The 16,083-nt window shown below is 42.5% G+C and overlaps 1 protein-coding gene across 1 annotated transcript in view; it reads left to right on the top strand.

Annotated features, from left to right (window-relative positions):
* The first annotated feature begins 16,063 nt into the window (after window positions 1–16,063).
* The window catches only part of adcy8 (adenylate cyclase 8 (brain)), a 122,929-nt gene continuing 122,909 nt past the window's right edge, over window positions 16,064–16,083 (top strand). Inside the window, exon 1 of the mRNA XM_031292186.2 lies at window positions 16,064–16,083. This exon is cut by the window's right edge and continues 1,806 nt beyond it. The gene's annotated coding sequence lies outside the window, so the exon portion shown is untranslated.

The following is a 16,083-nucleotide window of genomic DNA, read 5'->3' as shown; positions in this document are numbered from 1 at the left end:
ACCCATACTACACCCAGAAACCCCCTACATTCTTGGACACAGAGAGAGTTTGGTAAGGCATAGTCTATGTCCACGACGCTGCAGGAAATTTCCGCCGGATGCATGTCTTTTCCTCGATGTCCGTTTCCTTCCTCTTTCTTTGTGTTGGCGTTCTAACCTCTGGTGGATTTCTGAGGACTATGGTTAACTGCCCCTCAGATCTCTGCAGGGTAAATCCAGACAGCTAGCTAGACTATCTGTCCAATCTGAGTTTTCTGTTGCACGACTAAAACTACTTTTTAACGTACACATGTTCCACCAAAACAAGTTCCTTCCTGATGCTATTTTGCAGAGGCCCTGTCATTAGGCTCGTTCGAGATGAGCCGGGTCTGCGCAGAATCGATTTCCGGCGATCGCCGCCCAATGCATGCTGGTTAGATTTGTGTCCGACTTGATCCCGACTTGATCTGACGTCATGCACACGTGGGCAATGATAACCTCACGAGATCAAGGCGGTCGCAGTTCTGAGACGCAGGCAGCGCAATTACTTTCCACCAACTGCAATACCCCAGGACCCAGGGCATGCTGGGAAACGCCGGCCTCTCGGCTGATCTAACAGCTGATTGGTTCAGAATCGACTCCTCATGATGACGTTTTATATCAACTTTATTTTATTTTGAATTGGAGGGATTTTATCTGCTATTTGAATGATTAAAAGGCTTATTCTTTACAAACCACATGTTGTGTGGCTGGTAGTTACGTTTAGAAGTCAGAGAGACTAAATCTGTTCAGAATACGTGTTGTTAATTAAAATCAGCAACAGATCGCATGTAGAGCATTTTGAGAGCTACTCTGTCATAATAAAAACAACTGGAGACTGTGTAGGAGCTGATATATGGGTCTGATACCATTTTATTAAATCGGAATTGGACCACAGTGTTTCTGTGACTTCCTGTTCAGCCTGAAGGCGGCTGGAAACTGTCCGACTTGACAGCGGATTTTTGTCAACGCCCCCTGCTGCTGCCGCCTGCTCTCGTCCACTTTACAGGCGAGGCGCAGTTCATCTCCAACGAGCCTACTGTGTCCGGAGCTTAGCACCGCCCAAGACAATTGTGATTGGTTTAAGAAATGCCAATAAACCAGAGCACTTTTTCTCCCATCCCAGAATGCTGTGTGGACTAGCCTCCACAGTGCTGTGGAAGAAGGTCTGGCAAAGTGAGAATAGGTAAGGCATGACTTGCCCTGATGTTGTTATGACTGTTACAGGTGGATCGCTACAGGAAGTACTTCCTGCCAGCTGCCATCTCTCTGTATAACCAGTCCCCTCTGTGTCAGGACAGGGGGGTCGGGAGGTGAAGCCTCGCCTTGGACTAAAGACTGAGACAAACAGTCTCACCCTGCACTCATACTGTCTGACTGGATCTATCTATCTATCTATCTATCTATCTATCTATCTATCTATCTATCGTTAGTCAGTCAAAACTGACTTTGTGCAGATTGTAGATTTTTTTTTACACTGCTGAGAAAACAGCATCTGAGTCCAAAAGGACAAGAAATTAAAATCTCAGCTTCACTGCTTCACTTCACTGAACATATGTCACTTTTGGTCGATTTCGGGTTTTCTGTTGATGTTCCTTGTTTCATTCATTGTTGTTTTGAATTGTCTGTGCCTTCAGTGTGTTCCTTCTGCGTTTCTGTTTTCCCTTTACACCTGTTTTGCTTCTCGCTTTAGCAGCCTTGCCTGTCCTCGTTCCCTTGTTGACCAATCAGCGTTTGCCTTGTTATTCCTGTTCCCTGCCCACTCCAGCTGTGTCTGGTCTTGTGATTAGCTCCAGGTGTATTTTTACCTGTCTGTTCTTTGAGTTCTTTGTCGCTTTGTCTGTCGTGAATCCTCGTGTTCTTAGTTTTCCAGTTTGTTTTTTTTGTGTTCGGAGAATAAATTAGTTTGCTCTTCAGTTTCTGTGTCCCGCCCGCCTTTGGGTCCAAACCTGTACCAACTGTGACAGTATTACCGAAAAATGTAAACATGAATTTCAAGTGAGCAAATTTAATCAAAAACAAACAGCGAAGGAAAGAAAAGAATCAAAGTGAGAAGAGAAACAAATGAAGACAAATTAAACTCCATGTGTAGGCTCTGAGGGAAGAGATGAGATAGGGGACTTTGTCAGACGTCCCAATCACAATTATGAATTTAAATTGTAGCCTCCTGTACATCAGCATCTTGACTGTCTTCAGCTCAAGTGGATAATCAGGGAAATGTTTCTGTATTAGTTATAGATTCACTGATTGCCGACATGATTACGGATGATTAATGCTGCGGCTCGAAGCCAAACAACGAAAAAACCAGCAGCCAAATGGACGACGAGCTGAGCGCAGCGGATTACAAGCCAGAGACTGGAGGAATGAGAAGGAGGAGGAAGGAGGGGAAAAAAAGAGAAAGAAAGTCCTCTTGATGACTCATCCCCTCAGGCTGCCTCTCAGATATGATGCCAGCACAGTTGGTTATTTGCAGCAGGCTCAAACTGCCGCGTTACCCTCAAACATGATCATTTCCAGAGCCGACCTCAGCCTCCGCCACTCCCAGAGTGCAAAAACATCTCAACGAGTTCTTTAATCTTGTACGGAGTATTTAAAAATGTATATCACTTGGAACACATGTGGGTCATTTCTGTGTATTTCCGGTGCTGATTAGTTTAAGACTTCCTTTTTTTTTTATTAGGTTATGCAATGATTCATACCAGTATAAGGATTACTGCGGACATATTTTATGATGCTCAGACTTCCAAAGATACAGATACAGAGTTCTGGTGATGACGTCAAATGAGGGCATATTTCAGAGGGAACTGATTTTAAAGAGACTTCAGATACAGTATTAGGGGACCACTAAGGTCTTTATAAAAGAGACTTCAGATACAGTATTAGGGGACCACTAAGGTCTATATAAAAGAGACTTCAGATACAGTATTAGGGGACCACTAAGGTCTATATAAAAGAGACTTCAGATACAGTATTAGGGGACCACTAAGGTCTATATAAAAGAGACTTCAGATACAGTATTAGGGGACCACTAAGGTCTATATAAAAGAGACTTCAGATACAGTATTAGGGGACCACTAAGGTCTATATAAAATAGACTTCAGATACAGTATTAGGGGACCACTAAGGCCTATATAAAAGAGACTTCAGATACAGTATTAGGGGACCACTAAGGCCTATATAAAAGAGACTTCAGATACAGTATTAGAGGACCACTAAGGTCTATATAAAAGAGACTTCAGATACAGTATTAGGGGACCACTAAGGCCTATATAAAAGAGACTTCAGATACAGTATTAGGGGACCACTAAGGCCTATATAAAAGCATCCAAAAAGCAGCATCATAGGACCTTTAACTGGACTTGTGACGTGAGCTGACCATGGGAAGTCTTAAAAGAGAGAATGTTTTTTTCACATTGTAACATAACTTATTTGACATTTTCAATGAAGATTATATTGAAAAAAAGTGAACACTGACTACTTTGTATTCATGATTCAACAGATTGTTGAACAGAGCCTCTGTAATGACTGAAGCCAAAGTATTTTGTTTCCTGTATGTACATCCAAATATGATCCAAGATGTTTAATAAAGGCTTTGCTGAAATTTAATTGTGTCTCTCCTCTTTATTTAAATCTGATTGCATTTTGGCTGAGATGGATCTGGAAAACTTCAACTCAGCAGGTTTGAATTAAAAGAGCTACTGCTGTCGGCCAATCACAGTGCAGGGGTGTGAGGACTTAATGCTCAAACTCAAGTAAAGCCGCATTTATCCAGAACCAGAAGCAGGGCTGGATTAACCCACTCTCGAACTTTGGGGAAAAAATGAGGCCGTCAACGTTGGTTTCTTTTACCCATGATCTACCACCTCTTGGAGAAGGACTTTCCTAATATAATCAGCGATGTGGCAGAGCTTACCCTACACTTATTTCCTAACACAGTGGTTTATCAAAGTGGGGTCCTTCAGGGTTTCCAGAGGGTCTCCTGCAAAAAGGGGAACCATTTATTTTCACTATAATCCCAAAAGTTACACAATGACAGAAAGTATGACTGTTTTGGTCATGGGTTTCATAAATGTTCTGTAATAAAACATCTTAAACCAAAACTATCAGATCAGGGACAACATTTTATTAAATGGGGGTCTGTGGTCTAATTTGTGTCAGTTTAGGGGTCCTTGGCGTGAAAAAGGTTGGGAACCGCTGTCCTAACAAACACCATAATTCATAACAAGCCCTAACATGGTCAACGCAAGTACGCAAACATAGTCTCTAAGATTGCTTCTAGCTACGAAAGATCTATTTCACGCATCGTTGCATTCACCTGACAACACCTGGAAACTTAACTCAAAACTCAACTTTAAGCTGTAGTGTGGGCGTTGCAGCTAGGGGGCGCTGAACTTCGGTCCCCAGCCTGATCAGTGTTAAGTCCAGCCTTAGATCAGCTCAGATGTTTCAGGTCTGGAAGCGAGATAATTGCATTACAAACTGGAATTGGAAGTTAGTTGTGCAATTCATAGGCTATTGGGGTTGTGCAATAAGTTAGTTGTGTAACACGTTGGCTATTTGGGTTGTGCATTATGTCAGTGCATTGTGTCATTTGTGCAATACGTAGGCTATTGGGGTTGGGCAATATGTTAGTTGTGCAATATCTCATTGTGCAAGGGCTGTGCAACACTTCTTGCGGAGAATGCAGCTGACAGGGTTGTTCAATTAAAAAATGCCAATGAAAGAAATAGTTAATGTACTTACTATATACGTACCTGTCCTATGTATATGAAAGCATGTTTTGTGTTGCATGAGAGTATGTGTTGAGAGATGCTTATTTTCTGTATTTTGTGTTGTCTTTGTAAAGCTGCGGAACGGACAGAGTCCAAAACTAATTTCCCTTCGGGGACTATACAGTATATCTTATCTTATCAAACTGGAATTCAATTCAGTTTCCTTGCAATGCATCAATCTTTTGATTCTCTGTCTGATCCAATGAGCTGAGGTTTGTCCTCTTCACATCCTCAGTGAGTTTCTGTGTTTTTAATCTGAAGGATTTTTTCCCCCCCGTCAGGATAAAAATGAGGTCTTACTCCGATTTTCTGTGCTGCGTTTTTGTTCCGCCACGCGCCGTACCACACCGGGAGCGGCTCAGAAGCGGAGCGTCTTGCTGCTCGATTCACAGATTTTATTGTCTCTACAAGTGCTTTACAGAACAATCACAGGTTTATTAAACTAGTATCTACCTTCCACTCCAAGCACTCCTGCAGTTGAACTCCATGCCTTCTCTTTTCTGGTGGTGTCCATAAAAAAACAAAAAAAGGATCTGTGATGTAGTATTATGTTTTTCAACTTCAAAATCTTCGAATCATGGACTTCGAATCTCTCGTCCATGGTGTTGTAAAGGAGACATATACGATATGGGGGGGGGTCTTTTGGTATATTGACAGGATGTCGTTGTTTCACTTCCTGCCCGGCCATCTTATCCTGACTCGCATGGAAATAGACCTGGTATACATGCAGTTTAGTGTCCCAAATTCCCTATGGAAGATTCTACGTGCAGTTTAGTGTCCCAAATTCCCCATACAATGTCCTTAATTATTAACCTTCTAAACCACCTGTGCGGCACTAATATGTAAATGGACTGTATTTATATAACGCTTCTCTAGTATTAAGCGCTTTTATATAGTACAGGAACCATTCGCACACATTCATACACTGTGGCCGAGGCTGACGTACAAGGTGCGTTCAGATGAACACTCACACACATTAACACTTCGATGGCGCAGCATCGGGGGCAACTCGGGGTTCAGTGTCTTGCCCAAGGACTCTTCGACATGGGACTGCAGGGCCAGGGATAAAACCGCCAACCTTCCGATTGGCAGGCGACCGCTCTACCACTGAGCCACAGCCGCCCTAATACACACAGTTGCTGCACCCCGACCCAGTCACGAACGGCTCTGCTCACCTGGACCCGAGGGCCCGGGCTACTCCAGACCAACTGAAGCACTTAGGCACATGGGTATTGCTACGTCTGGGAGGGATTCTGACTTGGCGTTCAGTCATAATCCCGCAGATGGTAGCTTTATGGTAGCTTTGGGACACTCAGTTTTTGGAAAATAATAAACTAACCTGTCTCAAATAAGACCCTCATCATTTGGGACACTCAGTTTTTGGAAAATAATTTGGGACACTAAACTGCATGTATACTAATAGACCTGGCCGGTTCACGCCCGCTTCTGGGACACGTCGTGGCGCGGCTGGTGGAATATCAAGCATTGACTTGAATGGCTGTGATTGTACACGGTGGTCTCGGCACCTCCGGAACGCAGCACGAACGCACCAAGGGGCAAATAGAGGTTCCACTTAATTCATGTTCGACCCAGATTCAAAGGCAACGCTGCACAGAAGCAAATTTACACAAAACTTCACTTATGAGCGGTAGTCCTCTGGGGAATGAAGAGAGTCTGCCTGCAGTTTCCACACAATGGATTATTTGCCTCAATAAAAGTCTTTGTTTTGTTGCAGAGCCTCAGTGTGTAACCTTGGTGGATCCAGAGCATTGACTCAGTGCAGAGAGAAGCATTTACCGGTGTAATTATTAACCTCTATACAACTAGAGAAGGGTGACTGAGCTTTTACACTCTTTTTCCACCTACTCACTCCTTCAGTGGTGCATTAACACCTGGCAGCGGGCCAGTATAATCACAGTTTGCTCTTGTTGGAGTTGAATTAGAGTGAATGAGCTGGAGACGTTTGGAAAAACTGATTTCCAAATCCCTTTAATCACAGAAAAGCTGCATAAAAGCAATCAGAATTAACATTGGGGACAGGAAATGTTCATTTGAGTCTAAAAGTCAACTTGCAAGTTGCTTAAGATAGCTGATAAATCAGAGAAAAATATATTGCTGTTACCTTTGGTCAAAGTTACATTATCAATATGTGGTTGTGCCAAACAAGTCCTCATAACAAAATGACAAGATATGTAGTTTCTTATTGCCTTTTAAAAATCAATTTCTGATCTGCCACCGCGTAACCGCTATAGTTAAGATTTGGTTGAAGCCATTGAAAGCTTAAAATCTTTAGTATTTCAGTATATTAAATATTACGGCCTGTTATCTTTTAAGAAAACTTCCTTTGTATTGCCATTTTAAACTCCGGTGGATTCATGAGGACTATGGTTAACTGCTCCTCAGATCTCTGCAGGGTAAATCCAGACAGCTAGCTAGACTATCTGTCCAATCTGAGTTTTCCGTTGCACGACTAAAACAACCTTTGAACGTACACATGTTCCACAAAACAAGTTCCTTCCTGAGGCTATTTTGCAGCAGCACCGTTGTTCCATGCAGAGCTTAGCGCCGCCCAAGACGATTGTGATTGGTTTAAAGAAATGTCAATAAACCAGAGCATGTTTTTCTCCCATCCCAGAATGCTGTATGGACTAGCCAGACCCTCCTCCGCAGCGCTGTGGAGGAAGGGTCTGGCAAAGCGAGACTCTGAGGGGAGCAACGGCATTTTAGCCTTTAATAGACAAGACAGCTGTAGACAGGAAAGGGGGGGAGAGAGAGGGGGAAGACATGGCCACAGGTCGGACTCAAACCCTGAGCCGCTGCGTCGAGGACTGAGCCTCTGCATACGGGCCCCCGCTCTACCAGGTGAGCTACACAGGCGCCCACAAATGTACTAATTTCCACCCAAACCACGATCTTTTTCTAAACCTAACCAAGTAGTGGTAGTTCGGTGCCCAAACTGCGACTGTTTCACAAAATGAATGACGTGTTTAAAACCGCGACCGTTACGTTCTCTGAGGACAGGAAACGCTTCTGCGGGTCGTATTAGAAGGTAGGAATAAACAACCCAAATTGTTGGTTTGATGGTTTGAAGAACTTGTTGAAAAAATCCAGTTTAAAAGAAGTGTCAGGTTTGAGGAGAGAACTCAGGTGCAGACTGGAGTTGGTAGTAAAGAATCTTAGTTTAATAAAACAGTGAGTGTGAGCTGGCAGTGGGGGTGCTGGGTCCGATGAAGGATTGGGGTCTGAGCTGTGTTCCTCAGTGCGGCTGCAGACTCGATGATCCAGTACGTGGCGTGGCTATTGGCCAGCAGATGATTCCGAAGGTGGGTTATTTCTGAGGACAGAGATCTTCCAGTTAGTCACGTCAGGAAACAGGGCAGACAGGTAAGTACAGAAATGAGAAACTAGACTAGGTACAATAATCGAAGGCTAGAGAATGAGCATACTCAGTGGTAAGCAACAATCCGTCAGGGAGAGGACAGTCAGACTCTGAAAAAACATGCATATAACCACTTCATCATAATATAAAATATAACATAATCAACAGACATATTTCCACTCTCAGAGGTACGTGTGCTCAAGAAAGCCCTCTGAGACCTTGTCTTCAGGGGGGGGGGGACCAAAACCAGCCTGCCAGAGGAATTAATAAGGTCATTACTCATGCTACGCAAACAACACAATTTGAACAAAGACAAATAAGTAATGTGGAATCAATCATTAGGCGGGAAGGAAATTGTAACACGTACAGTATGTAGCTGAAGCGGTGTGACAAATGGAGTGGTAAATGACCTTCGCAGCATGGCGGCTGCCGTCTGAACCGATTGTTGTGGGCAAAGTAACCACGGCGATACACTGGTAAGAGCCAATGAGGTTTAACCATGTATCCAGCTAGTTTAAATAGCTCATGTTACTGTATTGTTTCAACAGTTAGCTTCATTTAATGTTGTATGGATGATCTCAGAGTAGTTGTTCATGGGGTCAGCCCTATGGTCCCACAGCCCTATGGTCCCACAGCCCTATGTTCCCACAGCCCTATGTTCCCACAGCCCTATGGTCCCATAGCCCTATGTTCCCACAGCCCTATGTTCCCACAGCCCTATGGTCCCATAGCCCTATGTTCCCACAGCCCTATGTTCCCACATTTCAAAAATTTCTTAAAATTAGGCCCTCTGTTAGGGTTAGGGTTCCATTCCATCTGTCGTCCATTGCTACTGGATAATAGGTTGGGTGTAATTGGCTACCAAATTGGGAGAAAGGGGGATAAAATCTGATACAAAATGATGAAAAAGGAAATGTGGGAACACAGGGCACATACAGCCTAATTTTGAAAAAAATCTTAGGAATGTTGGAACATAGGGCCTAATTTTCAGTGAAAAAAAAAAAATTCTTCTTTCTTCAATTAAAAAAATAAATAATATATTATACTTACAGTGACACTCATACGTTTATGAACCCATGCTAAAGTTGACTAAAAACAGGAATAAAAAAATCATCTTTTGGAAATTGATCTTAATGCCTTAATTTAAAAAATAGGAAAAATCCAACCTTTAAGGACACCAATTTTCTTTGTGAATGAATAATGTATCGTAAATAAATAAATGTTCTTCCTTAAAATACACGGGGCATAAGTAAGTACATCCCTATGTTAAATTCCCATAGAGGCAGGCAGATTTGTATTGTGAAAGGCCAGTTATTTCATGGATTCAGGATACTATGCATCCTGATAAAGTTCCCTTGGCCTTTGGAATTAAAATAGCCCCACGTCATCACATACCCTTCACCATACCCCACATCATCACATACCCTTCACCATACCCCACATCATCACATACCCTTCACCATACCCCACATCATCACATACCCTTCACCATAGAGATTGGCATGGGGTACTTTCCACAAAATCATCTCTCAATGCAAATCAAACCAGCTATTAGGCTAAGTGAAATAAAACCATGCCAGACTCTTGGCTTGGGTTGGATTTTTCCTCATTTTTTTAATTAAGGCATTAAGATCAATTTCCAAAAGATGATTTTTTTTATTCCTCTTTTTAGTCAACTTTAACATGGGTTCATAAACTTATGAGTGCCACTGTATATGTAGTATAATATACATAAACCCAAATAGGAGAAAGGAATACTTTTACTTAAGTTTAAGTTGCAATTCATGACAATTAGTTGTAGTGGAGTATTTTCCTTATGTGGTTTTGTTATTAGTTTTTAACTGAGTTTTGAGTTTTTCCTTCCAACCTTAAAAATCTTGGCAAATCGTTATACTACAACTACTTATGATTGTAGACAGCTGTTGAAAACCTCAAAGCAGACAAAGCACAAAAAGAAAGTAAAGTAGAAACAACATCCTGTTCCAGGCAGATTGTAACCTCCAGCAGGACAAATGATTTGAATAAAAGCTCCTGCAGAGCTAAAAACCTTCCCATGTCTCCCTCCATTATTCAAGGTAAGACCTATTTTGGCACGGCCGGCCCGTGCACGGACTGCAGCCCTAACACTGTCAGGCGACAGGGAAAGGACATACTCGTCCTCGCCGGACACGCTCGCCGTCGTTAAGCTCTGTACATATGAACGGAGGGCGAGCCATCCCTCATTTCCTGTCATCTCGTCACTGAAACCGCAAATTACGCCACCGTGGAATTGATGAGCTGTCGCACGCGACCCTGCAGAGCTGTCAGGGGGCTGACACCCTGAAATGAGCGGGTCCGGACGAAAAGGCAAACAGCTTAATTTCTGAGAATACTGCGACATTTTGATCGCCGGGAAGCCGCACAGACTGATAAACTCCACATAATGTATGCAGCCTTTAATGTGATTTGGGGAAAGTAAATGAAGGGATTCACTCTGAATGGATGTATGTATATATATATATATATATATATATATATATATATATATATATATATATATCACATTTAAATCAGCACCTGGTTTTCATGACTTTACACAAAGCAGTTCAATCTGATTGATTGTTTTAAAGGGACCCAAGAAAGAAAGTGAGTAACTTGTAATAATCAAGCCATAAAACCAATGATATGTGTCCAGTTTATAACTTAAAACCTTTGAAATGTAAAAAAATAGTTGTTAAAGAAGGTGACATGCTTTGGTCTCTCTTTGACGTAATGAACATGAAACGTGAAGATGAAATGCACATGCAGGCATGATATACGTACCAAAAGGTGTTTAACCTCCAACTTAGATTTAGATTTAGATTCAACTTTATTGTCATTGTGCAGAGTACAAGTACGAAGACAACGAAATGCAGTTTGCGTCCAACCAGAAGTGCAAAAAGAGCATAAAAGTGCAATGTGATATATATATATATATATATATATATATATATATATATATATATATACAAAGTATAGACAGGACAAGAAATATAGTGCAGTGTAGACAGTAGTATAAGGTAGGTTAACAGAAGGTGGTTTAGAGTAATATAAATTAAATATAAATATAAATATGTGCAGTGTATTAGCACTTACCTTATAAGAGCAGAATAAATATGGCTATGTAATATGAACAATGTATGAACACAGTAGCAGTAGCATTATAACAGTAGTAAGAATAATAGATATATGCAGTGTATTATTATAAGAAAAACAGAATACATATGGATATTCAGTATGAACCATATAGACAGATATGTACAGTATGCACAGCTATGTGCAGTCACGATGAAAGGTGAGAATAAATACAAGCACCGGTCAGTTGTTGGTTACACCTTCCTGAGCAGCAGAGGAAACCAACCAACGGATTTGTGGATCCCGCCAAAGAGGTCGGTGATGAACGTATGTTTCCGGTGCCAGACTGTGAATGCTACCCCTCGCAGAAAGAGACACCGAGATGGCAGGCTGTTCTCATGAACCATTCGTACACGAAAAGTAATGCAGTTTATTTCATAATTATTCCACATATTTATTATTGTATAAACCACATTGACTGCTGCTGTACAAGATCCTAAAAGAATGGAGTGGAGTTCGTGTTCAATTTTTACAGTTTCTCTGACGTGCAGCTTAATCTGTACGCTGCAACTTTCTGGAGCAGCTTTCCTTCTGAAGCTCCAGCGGTGTGGGAACTGCAGATTTACAATTTAATTTTCATTCAGTTAGCCTACATACAGTATAAGGACAAATAAAGGGCATGTTGAACTATAGCCCGCTCTTACTGGTGCTTGATAGCGTTCAGTTTGGTGAAGAATTTCAGTAATTCTCTGTTCCTGGGAATCAGCACAAACGAGCTACAGTGGAGACACAGCAGACGACAAGGAGGTAAAAATAGACTGAATAGCAATGAGGCAACTTTCCTCTCGCCTGAAGCCGTGTGTGAGTCAAAGTGGGGGGGTTGCTTCTCCTCATAGGGACCTCTTGCAGCTCCTTAAGGTTTAGGAGGGAACGATTTTACCCGATCTAATCCATGGCCCTGCTTCTCTCGGATAAGGGAAAGTAGGACAAGACACTTGCACGCCGCGGGGAGGATGTAGCTTCTACCGTGTGCACATTTCCATTCAATATTCTGTCTACATTTTGGGCATTTTGATGACATTCTGAATTAAAATCGGAATTAATCTCACTATAACCAGAGTCCTCCAGGCAAGACAGTAAGTAGAGATCTGCGGAGGGTGATTGTAAAAACATCTCTGGGGAGCTCTTCTTTTCACGATTAATTTGAAGTTTACTGTTTGTGATTAAACATACGAGGGCCTGTGAGAGCCTTATATTAGATTCATGATCAGGTTATATCGCCGAGAATATTATTTAGTTAGTAAGTAGATGCTCTTACCCAGGGTGATTTAATTAAGCAGCAGAACAAACCACAAATGAAAGATAACAAACATCAACACAATGTAAAATAATAGGCCTAAAATCCAATCCAACCCCTGAAAACCAATAGACTCGTTCGAGATGAGCCAGGCCTGTGCAGAATCGATCGGCAGTGATCGGCGCCCAATGCATGCCAGTTAGATTTGTGTCCGACTTGATCCAGACTTGTTCGGCAACATGCACAAGTGGGCAACGATAAACTCACAAGACTGAGGTGGCCGCAGTTTTCAGAGCCAGGTGCGCTCCACCGACTGCAAGACCCAGGGCGTGATGGGAAAAGCCTGGCTCAGCTGATCTAGCAGGCTGCACACAAGGAAAACAGACGATCTCCCACAGGAGTAAGGGAAAGACTGAACTTAAGTACACAAGACAGGGGGGGACAATGAGACGCAGTTGCAACACATAGGGGGCGAGGACAGGTAATCACACAGGCGAGAAAGCAGAAGAAAGGAAGTAAATCAAGACATAACATGGGAGGGCAGAGAGACTACAAAATAAAACAGGAAAAAACTACAACGGAAAACCCACAATCATGACAATCTCGAATCAGCCTATTTACTGGGAACCCAGAATGATGACGTATAACATGGTTGATGTGTTCAGACTGAATGTGAGGTCAATTTTGGAGGCGACTGCATACAAAGTCTAGTTTTTAAAAATGTAACATATTATAAATGTGTTTTGATAAAATCATAAATCCACTGGAGTTTAGAACGCCAACACAAAAAAAGCGGAAGGTACCAGATATCTGGCTAAAAAAAGAGTGTCATCCGGCGGAATTTCCGGTGGCAACGGAGCAATCCTGGAATTGGAACGTCGTGGATATGGACTAGCTAGACCCCTTCCTTTCAATAATGCAAGACAAACACAGCAGTAAGTATGCAGGACCGGATAACTCAGCAGTTGTTGAAAAAACACAGACAAAATGTATCATCTAATGGGAATTAACGCTAACGTTAGCAAGCTAGGCTCACTAGCTTTGGCTTTCCTGTTGCGAATTCTTGCTTATTGAAAGCTAATGTACTTGCACTTTGTTACTACTTCTTGTCAGGAGTTTGCACCTTCAGGGTTGAAAGCACTTAATTGGAAGTCGCTTTGGATAAAAGTGTCAGCTAAATGACATGTAATGTAATGAATTCCTCACGATATGAAGGCTGTGCAGATTATATTGTTTGTAGTTACCGGCTACGCTACTTTCGTACGCTAATTAGCTAAAGCTATGAAAGAAATCCGTCAGAGACGATGTATGTTTGGACTCTTTATATTGAGCTATTGTTGCAGCAGATTAAGCTATTCTTGACTTGTTTTCAGTCTGCAACAATGAGTACTGGATATTAACCATTCTTACCTGTGATGTGAAGCTGCTATTTCATCTGTATTTGGCTAGCTAGCTAACTTCCTACATCATATATGTTGGTGGCTAATATGTGGTACATTTTCTGGAGGCTTTGGCAATTATTATACTGGAGAGGATGTTTTTTTGTTTTTACTTGCACAGTATGATAACTGTACTATTATTAATAACTTACTGCTTGATAACACATAAGTCATAAAAGCTGTGATGTTAATGTACTTTTTGGGGTTTATTTCAGAAACCTCTACCAATAGCCTATGTAGGCCTACAGCTTATGACTGCCTGTAATGCACAATCTTACCATGAAGTAAAAAGTTGAACTCCACCTGGTGACTCGTGTTTTCGAATAGGAGCCCTGGAGTGGCCAATACACATTATGTAGCATTCACAGGGTTAAAATCCTTACAATAACAAACACAATGACAGTGTATGACTCTTTTGGTTATGGGTTTTTCATACGCTTTCTTTAATAAAACATCTAAAACATCAAATGGGGGTTCATGGAACTAAATCTTATCAGACGGGGGTCCATGGTCTAATTTTGTGTTAGTTCAGGGGTCTTTGATGTGAAAAAGTTTGGGAACCATTGGTCTAAAATTTCACCTATATCAAAGCATTAAGATATTCCCTCATTGGAACTAAGGGCGTACTCTAGAGTGCGGATCGGGCCGCATTTTTCTGTCCGAGGCTGGCCCGTGTCCGACAGAGCAGTAACCGAACCCGGCCCGAGCCCGACAGGCATTAAGACATTTATGTCCAAGCCCGACCCAAGCCCGACACAGTTAAAATGTTTTTTTTCCTCATACTGACACATACGTTTGTTTGTGTGGAAAGCTTTTATTAAGCAACTGTAGGAAGGCATTCGGAAATGTCAACAGATGAGCGCATCAGCGCACACGGGGCAACACGCGCACGTTAACACAGGCCCGCACCTACATAATAAGCTTTTTTAAATTTTAAATGTTAAATGCGGAGGGACAATCGTGCTCGAGCACACAGTTCAAAGCAATTGGGCCGAGCGTGAGTACGCCCTAACAGGCCTAACATAGACCAAGTAGGTTTGCTTCTTTAGCAACGTGCTAAGTTCAATTCAAGTTTCATATTCATATTACATAGCCATATGTATTCTGCTCTTATAAGGTAAGTGCTAATACACTGCACATATTTATATTTAATTTATATTACTGTAAACCTTCTGTAAACCAACTGTATACTACTGTCTACACTGCACTATATTTCTTGGCCTGTCTATGCACCACCTGTCTATACCTATACTTGAATATCAGATTGCACTTTTCCGCTCTTTTTGCACTTCTGGTTGGACGCAAACTGCATTTCGTTGTCTTTGTACTTGTACTCTGCACAATGACAATAAAGTAGACTCTAATCTAAGTTTCATACAAATTGAACAAAAAAGGCAGGAAAAACAAGACGACAATGTGAAATAGAGGACGGGACTAGAAGAAGGCAAAGAATCCGAAGAAAGGGAGAACTATTTGGAGACAGACAGAGGGATGGAAGGAGGGAGGTGGAGAAGGAAGGAAGGGATAGTAAGAAACAAACAGGGAGGAACGAAATGGTAGAATTGGGGATTAAAGGATAAAGGAGCATGGGATGAGGAAAGACAGTTAAGTCGAGGAGGGGGGGGGGGGGGGCACACATACAGAGGTGACTGTGACGTCAACCCGGAGCCCAGCTGACTCCCTCGCTGACCAGCCTCGCGCTCCCTGCACATCTACTCCACGCGGCTGCTGCTGCACGCCCTGTTTAAACACCAAGAAGGAGGAGACCAAGAAGAAGAGGGGGAGAGAGAGAGAGAGAGAGAGAGAGAGAGAGAGAGAGACGGAGGAGGTGGAGGAGGACGGAGGCTCCGTTCTCATCCTCGCGCGCAGCACGGGGACTGACAGGACAGTGGGGAATTTTTTTTGGACATGCACACGAGCCGCTTTTTATCCCCCTCGCGCGGTCTCCTCTCTAGAGAGATTTAAGCGAGTAGGATTGTGACGGAGAACCGCTGTGTTTTCTTGGCCCCGCCCCCCCCCCCCCCTCTCTCTCTCTCTCTCTCTCCCCACTCCCTACCCGCCCCCCCCGCCCAAGCCAGGTGTTGC

Source organism: Sander lucioperca, chromosome 9 (genome assembly GCF_008315115.2).
Source record: "Sander lucioperca isolate FBNREF2018 chromosome 9, SLUC_FBN_1.2, whole genome shotgun sequence".
Taxonomy (NCBI): domain Eukaryota; kingdom Metazoa; phylum Chordata; class Actinopteri; order Perciformes; family Percidae; genus Sander; species Sander lucioperca.
This window is presented reverse-complemented; position numbering and strand designations above follow the sequence as displayed.